Below are 13,993 nucleotides of genomic sequence, written 5' to 3' on the forward strand. Positions count from 1 at the left end.
ATGCTGTTCGCTTTTAAAGTCTATTGCAATAAGAGAAACTGTTAGCGAACAGCATGGATCCTGACCAGACTGCGCAGGCTGGTCTGGATCCATGCTGGTCGCAAAGCCACTATGTTGGTTTTCTCATGGCACGGCTCAATTATAATAACATTCATTGTAAAGTTTAGTTAACATTCAATCGTTCGAGGAAGGGAACTTAACGGAGCATAGAAAAATCAACAATAACACTTCTGAGAATTTCTAGACTAGTAAACTGTACTTTTTAGAGAATTGTGCAACCGATATCATGGGGAAGAATGCATTTCAAATGAATAATGGAAAGACAACAAAATGCCTCGCTACAATTTATATGATTACACTGAAGATATATTTGTTTTATATTTCACAGAAACAATGTATATTGCTCATGCGTTTAGGTATTTGTTTAGACCGATTCAGATTTAATATTGTTTTCCAAACACTGTTTAGATATAAATTGTGCTTTTCGTATTTGAGTACCTTTTGACAAGGGTTTCCGGTTATTTTGTAGAGATTTGCTGCACGCCCACATTGCGACTTGACTTGACTGTTAGTATTTGTTAGTGTGGAACATCTTCGATTTTCTTCAAAATGGCAATTTTGATTTCTTTTTCCTCACCGTAATAGTCATTAAGATAATCATTTTAAACAACATTGTCAAAGTTATCATTCTTAATGCTTCAAATACAGGAACAAAACTACAGGTTATGAAAGTACAGATTAAGATTGATGTACTAAATAAATGATGATGCATCAAAAATTGCTATTACCTAATGTTTAGGCACACACAAAATATATCCGTGTTTACATCTCTATCTCCACCCATGCCTGAATGATGCCAGGAGCACCTGAGGTTTCCCTCCATCGTCAATATCTGGAAAATATCCCTTTGATCTAGACTGGTGTTCACGTGACTTACTACTAGTAATATCCAAGAAACCAAACAAACAGAAGCTTTACAATAATTCATATTTTATGAAAAATAAAATTAAGGCAATGACAAAGGCAATTTTATTTTTTATGCAAGTACATTTTAATCACCTGTTCATCTTAAGTCACGTATATTGTATATCTCTATTCTATGGTTAAATGTTTTAAAAGAAGACAAATTACTCTTTTCCAAAATACTTTATCTATATGAAAGTGTCTTAAACAAATGTCAACATTACGGTGGCATAGAGGGGACAAAGGAAATTTATTTATCACGTGCGCACGTGATAACTATCACGTGCGCACGTGGTAGCTAACACGTTCGCACGTATCACGTTCGCATAGGAAATATTTTATTTATCACGTTCGCACGCGATAGTTATCACGTTCGCATAGGAAATATTTTATTTATCACGTGCGAACGTGTTAGCTAACACGTGCGCATGTGATAAATAAAATATTTCCTATGTCCCCTCCATGCCACCGTAACATTGCGTATAAATGTGAAAAAAATGTGAAAGTGTCTGCATTGAAAAGCAGAATATTTTTGGTGAAAATTGATTATTTACGTCGTATTTTATAAATGGTGGTATGATGTGGGATGGTATATTTAACAAATAATCAACTGGACGTCAAGCGGCAGTCTGATGTCATGATTGACGTCATAATGGTCTCTTGCTGGTCCGCGTGTTAACCGTTATTTGTTGCATAATATACAGAGCTTAACTTTTTTCTTTGTTTAACTGGCAAGCAAGTCGAGCCATGTTGGAATAAATCATGATACTCCATTTACTTGAATACAGCCGATGTGGAAAATAAACATTCTAACACGACTCGGTTTATTTACCTATAAAACAAAGAATAGTTTAACTGTGTGTTCAAATTTCACTATGTGTACGTAACAATTATTGCGTTACAGCGTTATACATGTACGTCAGAGCGGCGCGCTGGAAAAGAAAACCAGACAAAATAGGCAACTATTTGATGGATATCTTAAAGGATGTAGATCTATATCATAATTATCATTGATATCGTGTTAGAATCGAAATGCTACATCTCAAAAAGTGATTTGCTCTTGAATAAAATCATTGTCGTTTAGCTGCGCTTACGTGATAAAATTCCTTCGTACCTAACAATGACTTAATTCAACGACGAATCTCTGTGTTGGATATATTATCTCTTCATTAATATCTGACAAGGAAACTAAGATTTTATCAAATGGTGTCCAATTCTGTTACAACTTGAAATGGGCAGGCACAGAGTTGTACAGTTTTAACAGATACTGGTGTCTAATAAATACTTATAGTAATAGATTTCATCGAATCATATATTTACCTTTATGCTATCAGAACAGAAGTCATTGAATCCCCCATTCACATTTTAGTTACAAATAAAAATCGTTGAATCAGACATTCATCTTTATGTTACAATAATAGAATTCATCGAATCACTACTACTTACCTTAAAATGAACTGAATTACATAATTACCTTTTGGTTACACTGACTAACAAGTGAAGATACATTCACAATTACAAAAATCTGGAGGCGTGCAACTTTTTAAACAGTAAGAAGTAATATATCTAATAACATGAATAAATATAGACAAAGTTACAGATGATGAAAACTGTATAATAATTACATTCAAAGCTTATTCCTTTCTAATATATCCCTCTTATAATCAAGCACATTGCTATGTTCCCTTCGGTACACCTTAGTGTCAGTACAATATTTTTCCACTGAGAAAGTGTAAAGTACTTTGCATTTGATATACAGAGCTTTAGTTATAGTCACTATATTTAATATTTTTGTGTTCTAAAATTTCGCGCCACATCTGTCACATTTCTTCTCCTTCATCATCAAGCAGCACAATATTCCTAGAGGAAAGAACAGGATGGCCAGGATTATACCTATAGTTGTGAAATTTTCTGACACCTGTCCAACCTGAAAATATAAATTAAACTAAACTATACTGATCATCTGTTAAAGTAGCACATACCTGTGTAAAGAGGACATAACCCGTAGTGATGTTGATCAGAATCATTTATGAAGTGGCGTAGAACCATTTAGACAAATTTATGAGATGCTACAGACAGTTTACCAATGATTCATGACGTGGATCTTATTAAGGCGACTTTTGACGTAAACTGCGTTATATTCTGCCTATATATCCAACAAAGAGGCCTAGAAATTGGCTTTGATGGCATTTTTTGTTAATGCCCGACAGCCATGTTCATTGTTAACTTTATAAAAATTGGAAACTTTTCAGGGGGGCTGTCGCCTTTTAAGGGTCATAGTTAGGTCACAGCACAAGGTCAAAGGTCAGTAAGTGCATTTTTTGTTATAAGCTTCAGTTATTTGCAATTTTTGCTACATTCTAATACAAACTTGTCATTTTTCGGTGATAATTATGAATCTCATAAGTAAAATAAATTACTTCAAATAGATTTATTGCATTTGAGACTGGCAAAATTCAAAACGACTAAAGTAATTTCTATAGAATGAGCTTGAATTTTCGTACACTCTAATATTTTGTTCATTTATGGAAGTTATCTTTCTCATGCTTCTAAAATTTCCGTTTTCTGGCTAACAGTTTCCATAATGGCTGGTTGGTTACCTGTATGATTGTCTGTATGAACAGTACAGGTAGAAAAAAATCTATGGCGCGTATTTTGTAAAGACTAGTACAGTCAAACTTCGTTTGTTCGAATTCGGATTATCCAATTACTACTTGTGCTCGCTCGAACTCGGTGTCAGGTCTATGTAATGTATACTTCACGTTGGCTTGTACTACTGATATCTCGAACACATGTTGCTTGTCCTATCAAGCTCTAGCGAAAATAGTTTGACTGTACTAACTGTCGACAGATCTACAGATTCCTTCGGAGGCATAGAACTCCAGAACGTAAAAATAGCAAACTCGGTTTGATTAAGTCTGTTTGTGAGATAAAATGAAATGTGAAAATTCTCTCAAGCATTATCTAAATCTGTCTATGCTGTCAATCAAAACTCTATTCCATTGGTTTACGCATGCATGAAAAATGGTACTTTTCATATTTTTGAATCAGCTAAAAAATTATTCCTTGCACATTGACATTAGGCTATTGTAAGAACTTGTTACCGCTCTTCAAGTGTTTCAATATCTACAATTTTGTAAATATTTGTTTATGTTGGTTCTTCAGATGTCCTAACTTCAAAAAGGCTTGATAATTGTCAGTGAATTCGATAGTACACGGAATGTTATTAGTATGATCTTTATGGCTGTGAATATAGGGGTAAAGCCTGTTTGTTTTCCTGTTACAACACCTTTAGATTTCCGAGTGACTGGTTGGTGATAGAACCGTGTGGAGCAAACTTTCCAATGTATCACGAAGGAATCTATTGATGTTATAAAATAAACAATGGTGAGCTAATGCTATTGTAGCCATAAACGTGTAAAAAAATATATATTGTCAATTAAATTCAGTGTGGAATGTTAGAATGAACTACCCTTATATAGAAATAACTTCTTACCCTTATATAAAAAATAAACCCCATAACACTTCACAAGCTATAGACGGGTTAGCCTGACATAATTTATCACTCGGCATTATTTGTTTATTATAAATCCATCATTTTGAATTTCAAATCTCTTCTTCATGCTCTTCTCATCCTGTAGGAAGTTGCTTTTACCCATTTTATATCTCTCGGTAACTATCGAACCACCATATTTCATCATTTTGATTAGCTGAACCATCATATGTCAGTAATCATGAAAATATCGGAAGGTATAACTTCAATGTATCACTGAACGAGCCTGATTGTTACTATTATAAAAAAAATGTAAACATCAGACCTCTAAGTGTTACCTTGACCTTTAAACTCAAGGTGTCTGGGTGTCTCATATGATACATCAACTCGTTATGGGGAACATTTGTGCCAAATAAGGATCGGACATGAAACTATGGACAGACGGACTGAATGAAGAGCTTCCGTTGCCGAATGGTTAAGGTCGCTGACTTCGAATCACTTACACCTCGCCGATGTGCGTTCGAGTCTCGCTCAACATATTGAATTCTTCATGAGAGGAAGCCACCCACCTGTCGTAAGGAATGTCGGTGTTTTTTCCTAGGAGCCCGCCCGTAATGAAATAATACACGGGAGGCCATCTTCCTCCACCATCAAAAACGTTTAACCCAACAAACAAAGATTGAAAGAGTGAAGGACGAAGGGAATGTGCAATCCTGTAGTCCTCGAAACTGGTGCTAGGCGCCGTATGTCGCAAAAGTATATGTTTGGTAACCCACATTATTTCATTCTTTCTAGGAATGTTATGACAAAATGACACTTTTCAGACACAGTAGTCAATATCAGGACTAAAGTGTATTGATGAGGTCTAGAAGATAAGCACGTCTATAGAATTAGCTTTATAACACTGCTATACGGAAACTTGTGTATGGAGTCAAAAGTTCATGTTATTCTGCTCATATACGTAGCACTGAAGTTGCGGAAAACTTGTATCAAAGGTTTCTTATTTCAGTTTAGTATGGATGATGGTGGTGATTACTATTAGCATAATTAGTATAATTGCAATAAAGTAATCAAAGCACTGAAAGTACTGGAGGATCGATTGTCTCTGAACAACACAGAGTGTACACATCATGTGTAAATATCATGTACACAAAGTTTGACATTTAACCATACATGTGAACTTTACTTTTGATGTAGGAACTCATATGCAAGCCTTATGCATTCAGTAATCATATTTCTCCATCCTATAACCAGCAGTATTTTGAATGGTAATCGAGAAGTAGATTTTAACACAACTGAACTGAAAATTCAAAGCTTGCACAACAGGTAATTTTAAGTTAAACCTACTTTTTGTGAAATACATTCAATATTTATTTATTTCTGTAAACAATATTATTGTTGAATTATAACAGTACAAACATATTAAAGCTATAAATTTTGTATAGCTTTTGACTTTGGTATATTAGGGGTGGGGGTTACACTATAATTTTTACATTTCCCTTTTAGTCACTTTTTATGCAGAGCAGGTATGGTTTTGTCCAGTCCACAATTTTTTATACCCAGTAGTAAAATACTCTCCACTGGGACTTGAACCCAGACCTCTTCCTACATGGTGTAAGAAGCATTCTTACATTTAAATATGGAGAGGATTTAGCAAAATATTGTAAAACTTGAGAATACAATATCAGAAGAATCCAAAACAAATGTATACAAATTATAATGACAAAGTGAAAATGTATAGTTATGCCTACATGTATTTTCCTCCAACTATTTTATTTCAAGAAAGTGAAAATCATGAGATTAATCCACAAGAGCAGTCGGATGACAGCGCGCTCGACTATTAGAAGAATTGATTGAAGAATGGAGTCAAAATATTTCTACAGATGTTCAGACAAAATAAAAAAAAATACATTAGACAAACAATGTTCCCGTATTTGTGGATTTCGATAAGTCTTGCACTAAATGGCGTATGTGAACCAATTTCAAAGTCCAAAAAGGGCCATTATTCAGCCAAAATAGTTGTCAGAGTTATGTACTCTTGCCTACAGATGGAAATCATGATGATAAACAAGTGTTCAAAGCTTAAAAGCCATATATCAAATAGTTTTGATAAAACGTGGACTTGTATGAAATCAGAACCAATTTCCAAGTCCAAAAAGGGCAATGATTCAGCCAAAACATATGACAGAGTTATGTACTCTTTCCTACAGACAGAGACTATTATACTGAACAAGTGATAAAAGTTTCAAAGCCATATGTCAAACACTTTACACAAAATATAAACTGGTACGAAAAACTTAACCCAGATTTCTAAGTCAAAAGGGGCCATAATTCAGCCAAAATCCTTGATGAAGTTATGTACTCTTGCCTATAACTGGACATGGTGATGGTAAACAGGTATTGAAAGTTTTAAAGCGTTATCTTCAAAGACTTTGTCAAAATATGAACTGGTACGAAAAACTTAACCCAGATTTCTAAGTCAAAAGGGGCCATAATTCAGCCAAAATCCTTGACGGAGTTATGTACTCTTGCCTATAACTGGACATGGTGATGGTAAACAGGTATTAAAAGTTTTAAAGCTTTATCTTCAAAGACTTTGTCAAAATATGAACTGGTACGAAAAAGTTAACCCAGATTTCTAAGTCAAAAGGGGCCATAATTCAGCCAAAATCCTTGACGGAGTTATGTACTCTTGCCTATAACTGAACATGGTGATGGTAAACAAGTGTTGAAAGTTTCAAAGCTTTATCTCAAAAGACTTTGTCAAAATATGAACTGGTACGAAAAACTTAACCCAGATTTCTAAGTCAAAAGGGGCCATAATTCAGCTAAAATCCCTGATGGAGTTATGTGCTCTTGCCTATAACTGGCCATGGTGATGGTAAAGTGTTGAAAGTTTCAAAGCTTTATCTCAAAACACTTTGTAAAAATGTGGATTGGGACGAAAAACTTAACCAAGGTGTGAGATATTAACCTCTTTTTGATCGTGGAAAACTGTTTTTCTGACATGTATGCAAAGGACGCAAATGAAACAAAGGGAGGTAACGTTTTAAAGACTATTCGCACTACAGCTGTTTCCCTTGCTCGGACTGTTTTTTTTTTTTTTTTTTGTTTTTCAGGTAAATAAAATCTCATCGATCAAAATCGCTACAAAAAAAGACTTTTCTTGGCTAGCTGTAATCTTTAAACAACGTCTTAAGGATCAGTCGGTGCTGTAAACAAAGCTGGCATCGTAGGTTTGTCGGTGACCTAGTTTTCGCGCATTAATATGTCACTGCAGTCAGAAATACAAAACAGAAATGTACATAATAAAAATTGAAAAATACGTTAAGAATTTCTTGTTTTGGACGTTCGACAGCTGAAAATAAAGTCGTGCCAGAATAATTATATTTTGATGGTTGACTTAATCTATAGCATGGAACTACTTTCCGCACTATTTTGTTCGGTTTGCAGTAAGGAAATTTCTGCATTGTTAACTTTGGATCGATTGTGAGACAATCCAAAAAGCAGACAACTCGGTAGATAGTAGACAGAAACCACATACATGACTCTTTTTTCCATTATGAGGTTAAAAGTTATACATATTTAATGTTATATATCAAGCATATATCCAGATAAGACTGATGATTTTCCATGACCAGGTGGTGTGGAAGTCGCAATTACCTCTAAGGTCTTGCGCCTCGCTTAATTCATCATGCAATAATAAAAACCTTTCAACTGACTTGCGAATGGCCGGTGGTTCCTACCCTAGTTTCCGCTCCTGCCTAATTTAATACTCAATACCTGAAGCAGCACACGGCGTCTTCCTCCACCACAGAAGATGAAATCTCCGCAATATCGCCTGAAATTACCTGATGTGACATAAACTCTTCAAAACAAACCAAAGCTTACCCCGCATGATGGGCACCCTCCTGCAGCTACTACTGTTGTAGGCTGAGTGGCTACGACCTGTGCTGGTTGTTGAGCAGACATTCTGATTATATTTTAACCTGAAAATATAAATCCCAATATCTAATTTAGTAAGTCAACAATTCTGAAATAGCATCTTTTATTTCTTTCAGTTTCTTTTTTATTACTTTTCAAGATCTAAATGTGTGTTATATATCTTTCATATTGGAGGTGTTGCTTGACATTTATGGTCTTAAAACAATTTCTCAAACGAAACTTCGCGTAAGTTATTTCCCGTGAACAATAAAATAATAAAATAATAAAATGTTTCCAAAATTGTAAACAAAGTTTTGATGAACATGTATCATCAATGCTAACTAATATCCAGAACGTTCAACAAAGATCCACCTATATATCATGTGAAAAAAAACAAGTCTTAAACATTACAAAATGTTTGGGATATTTACAATGTCATATCCTTTCCGCAGCCTTAACGTACTAAAACGTATTAGAGTCTGATGGCCCTTTCACGCTTCCGTAGAAACAACATTTATTACACGAAAATTATTTTGAAAATGTTTCTGAAATGTCTAGGTCTGCAGCTCTCAAATACGGTTATATCTTACATCTGAGGCATATATTGACACTCTCAGACAACATCAAAAATGACATTTTGAGCGATTTGATGAAGTTCCAAAATTATCAATGTACCTTTGGTCCGTTACGGACCCCTGTGGGATATCTGTTTATCCAGAGCTCAAATATTTTTTCATAGATTAAAAGCTGACATGGTGTACTAAAGCCCAGGTAATTTCAATTCGTAATAAAGTGCTGAAAATTGTCTCCCCAATAGCAAAAAAAAAAAAAAAAAAAAAAAATGAGTCCACGCGCATACATTTAGACGGGGCGACCCCTGCGCGTGGCCCCTGACTATCTACGAATCAAAATGTGGCTTTCGTTTTCAAGTTTATCATTTCTACTTTCATTTTATTTACTTCCGGAAATAGCTGAAGATCGAGTGACGTCATTTTCTGTGTTGTCAAAAACATACATATGCCCGGCGAGATTGCATAAATATGTGCTGGCCGTCCTAAGGTTATTAAAAAATCATTTTTTATCTAAAAATCAGTGCTTTGCGACATATTTTAACACGTCTGTACGAAAACTGACGTTTGAGACAAAAATGGCTAAACTAAAATGCATTTTAGGAAATCTGTATATCCTTTCCGCAGCCTTAACGTACTAAAACGTATTAGCGTCTGATGGCCCTTTCACGCTTCCGTAGAAACAACATTTATTACACGAAACTTATTTTGAAAATGTTTCTGAAATGTCTAGGTCTGCAGCTCTCAAATACGGTTATATCTTACATCTGAGGCATATACTGACACTCTCAGACAACATCAAAAATGACATTTTGAGCGATTTGATGAAGTTCCAAAATTATCAATGTACCCTTGGTCCGTTACGGACCCCTGTGGGATTTCTGTTTATCCAGAGCTCAAATATTTTTTCATAGATTAAAAGCTGACATGGTGTACTAAAGCCCAGGTAATTTCAATTCGTAATAAAGTGCTGAAAATTGGCTCCCCAATAGCAAAAAAAAAAAAAGAGTCCACGCGCATACATTTAGACGGGGTGACCCCTGCGCGTGACCCCTGACTATCTACGAATCAAAATGTGGCTTTCGTTTTCAAGTTTATCATTTCTACTTTCATTTTATTTACTTCCGGAAATAGCTGAAGATCGAGTGACGTCATTTTCTGTGTTGTCAAAAACATACATATGCCCGGCGAGATTGCATAAATATGTGCTGGCCGTCCTAAGGTTATTAAAAAATCATTTTTTATCTAAAAATCAGTGCTTTGCGACATATTTTAACACGTCTGTACGAAAACTGACGTTTGAGACAAAAATGGCTAAACTAAAATGCATTTTAGGAAATCTGTATATCCTTTCCGCAGCCTTAACGTACTAAAACGTATTAGCGTCTGATGGCCCTTTCACGCTTCCGTAGAAACAACATTTATTACACGAAACTTATTTTGAAAATGTTTCTGAAATGTCTAGGTCTGCAGCTCTCAAATACGGTTATATCTTACATCTGAGGCATATACTGACACTCTCAGACAACATCAAAAATGACATTTTGAGCGATTTGATGAAGTTCCAAAATTATCAATGTACCCTTGGTCCGTTACGGACCCCTGTGGGATTTCTGTTTATCCAGAGCTCAAATATTGTTTTTACAGATTAAAAGCTGACATGGTGTACTAAAGCCCAGGTAATTTCAATTCGTAATAAAGTTCTGAAAATTGGCTCCCCAATAGGAAAAAAAAAAAAAAAAGAAGTCCACGCGCATACATTTAGACGGGGTGACCCCTGCGCGTGACCCCTGACTATCTACGAATCAAAATGTGGCTTTCGTTTTCAAGTTTATCATTTCTATTTTCATTTTATTTACTTCCGGAAATAACTGAAGATCGAGTGACGTCATTTCTTGTGTTGTCAAAAACATACATATGCCTGGCGAGATTGCATAAATATGTGCTGGCCGTCCTAAGGTTATACCCCACTTCTTACATCCATCCGTCGTCAAAAATGGATATTTGGTGATATCTTTAAAAGTCAACCATATTTTGATGAATTACTCTTTCTTAACACTTTCTTGAATTCTTTAGCAATATGAAAGTTAAGTCAAGTACTGAATACCAAAAAAATCAACAAATGAATCATTTACTTTTCTGTTGTACTCATGTTGAATCTCTTGTACAAATGGTACGTTTCAGAAACGATATCTCTTAAAATGTTGAAGTTAAAATGTGAGAGTGCCATCCCACAATGATTGTATCGGTATCAGCCGCGTTATCCTAGCTGCCAGTATTTGTTCTGTTGTTTATAATCGATGTGTAAATGGTTGATTGATTAGGTGAGAATGTGTAAAATTCTTTTACGAAATCCTTTGATCGTCTCGAAAGCTTAGACAAAACGTTTCTCAAAGGTGTATTACCATATGATAACAGAGTTATGGTGGCTATAAAACCCTGTCATCGTTTATTTAAATGATTGCCCCCAAGACATAGGAATAGCACTAGCACGATATCCAGGTACAAAACAAACTCAAACACAGTAATTATATAATGTTCGCGGGCGATTCCGGACTACGTGGGAATATGGATTTACATTTTCAAGCACTGTTATTCATGTTAACGGGGAAAAGCAACCTATGTTATGCTAAACAAACCCTAATGTATGTAACGGTCTCTGCTCGAACATAGTGGAGTTCCTCCGGCTTTGGGCTAAAACTGTTTGTTTTTCTTTTTAATTGAAGTTTGATCATATTATAAACATTAGAATATGAGTTTTTGGTTCTAAACTATCTTTAAAATGCCAAATCAAAAAAAATGCCCGAGTCGGGGATCGAACCCGGGCCACCGCGACAATAAAAACTTTCCCGCGCTCTTGACTAAATCACGTATTTCATGATCATTAAATATAGATATTCATAATTAAGGCAGTTGACCTCGAGTGAAGCGTTTATAGTAAAATCAACTCTTATGTGTTTCCGCATATACTTTCTCAGTCATTAAGTTTCAGAGCTTTCTTTAGAAATTAAGCATTAATTTCTTGATACTAAACATTTTCTCTTTTTTTTTTTTTTTTTTTTTTTTTTTTTTTTTTTTGGTTGTCGTACGATCATGACGATCTGGAGTGCAGTGCCTTTAACTTTACTCTTACATGTTTATTTTGTTTATTAACGAAAGCGTACAAGAAATTTCTCATTTATTACTTTATTGTTCATTCAGTGAATATTTCTCAAATAAATACCCAAATACTACATCAGGTTTAAGTATATGTAATTATAAAAACTAATCTTTTTCTCAGAGCCTTTTCTGTGATAGTTTACAAGCATTTTCGACAGTACTTACAGATTTTCATTTGCGTTACATGGAAAGTTCTAAAAATCGGAAGATATTAAACACTTAGCGCTGATCGAAACGAACAAAAGGATAAAACACGATTCTGTGTATCAATGTCTACAGAAGTCTGTGGGATTGTTGTTGATCGAGACCGAAGGTGTTTTGTCGCTCTCCTTGCATAAAGAACTTGACACAAAGACAAAATGCATCCATTTCCAAAGGAGATGACTTTACGATACAGGTACAATTTTTACTTTATATTCTGCTGTTTTCTTGGAAACAACAACAACAACAACAACAACAATAAATTTATTGCATTAAACATTTTACAATGTCTATAGCAAACTGACAACTCCAACACGAACATAGCTTTACGGAAGATCTTACATGTACTTAGTTTCTGATTTTACTTGCATGGTATAAGAATTTGGACAAATTTATTAACACATTTCTAGATTTTATTGACAAAAGGTTAGATAGTTTTTGAAGCGTAGGCCATGTAAAATAATATCTCTTTAGATATTTTTGTCTGAGATCTTTGTATTTAGTACATATTAAAAGATGATGAAATTCATTTTCAACCATATTTGATCTACATTGAACACATATTCTATTATTTCTTGGAACATTAACATGTCTACCTGTTTCTATGAAAAGATCATGGGAAGAAGTTCGAAATTTAGTTAAGGCTATTCTGTATTTTTTCTCTTGTATTTTGTCTAAGTACGACTCAAAAGCAAATGAATGTTTGAATAAACAATATGTTTCTAAACGAGGTGAATTATTAATTGCCGCATACCAGGTTTGATGATATATGTCTATAATTCTTTGTCTAATGATATTATAATTTAACAACATAGTAAATTGATTTTGCCACAAATACGCTAACCCTGCTTGATCTAATATACATTTTACTTGATACGCCCAATTGGTTTGGTTATAGGTAACGCCATTATCAACATCAGTCTTTAACATACAATACGTTTTAAACAATAAAGAAGTATCTTTCTGTTGTAAAACTTTAAGCCAGTATTTTATAATTATTAGTTTCCTATAAATATACATCGGAATTCTTCCTAATTCCCCGTAAACAGCATCCAGATTGGTGGAAGTTCTCACACACAGTAGTTTTCGACAGAATTTAGAGTGCACAAATTCGACATCCGGGCTTTTATGATAGCCCCAAATTTCTGCGGCATAATTTAATATAGGAGCTACAAGTGTGTCAAATAAACCTAATTTCTGTGACACTGGCAGTTCTAACTGATTATTTACAATAAACAAGTTATGCATGGAAAACGAAGCATGTTGCGCAACTAATTTTTGCGTGCGATTCCAATTTCCGTTTTTAAATAGATGAACGCCTAGATATTTAAACGTTGTAACAACCTCTATACGTGAATCATAAAGATAAAAATCATGGGAGGTATGACGCCCGTTTTCGAAAATCATAACTTTTGTTTTGTTTACATTTAAACGTAATCCCCATGTATTACTGTAATTTTCAATGTCATTTAACATTGACTGAAGAGAAAATGGATCATACGCAAATATAATCGCGTCATCGGCAAATAATAGAAGAAAGATTTTAAGATCATTTATTTGCAACAAACCATCTATATTGCTATTTATGTTGTTTATGATATCATTTAAGAAAAATAAACATAACAAGCTACTTGACGAATCACCCTGTTTTACGCCAATATTAGACTGTATATATGAAGATTTA

At 34.5% G+C, this 13,993-nt stretch overlaps 1 long non-coding RNA gene across 1 annotated transcript in view; it reads right to left on the reverse strand.

Moving 5' to 3' along the window:
* Positions 1–1,017: 1,017 nt before the first annotated feature.
* Positions 1,018–13,993, reverse strand: part of LOC123564855 (uncharacterized) — a 35,195-nt gene continuing 22,219 nt past the window's right edge. The window contains exons 2-3 of the long non-coding RNA XR_006689048.2: positions 8,348–8,445; positions 1,018–2,890 (exon numbers count right to left, since the gene is read on the reverse strand). This is a non-coding gene — a long non-coding RNA (uncharacterized LOC123564855). The remainder of the gene's footprint in view (positions 2,891–8,347; positions 8,446–13,993) is intronic.

This window comes from Mercenaria mercenaria, chromosome 2 (assembly GCF_021730395.1).
Source record: "Mercenaria mercenaria strain notata chromosome 2, MADL_Memer_1, whole genome shotgun sequence".
NCBI classification, from domain to species: Eukaryota; Metazoa; Mollusca; class Bivalvia; order Venerida; family Veneridae; genus Mercenaria; species Mercenaria mercenaria.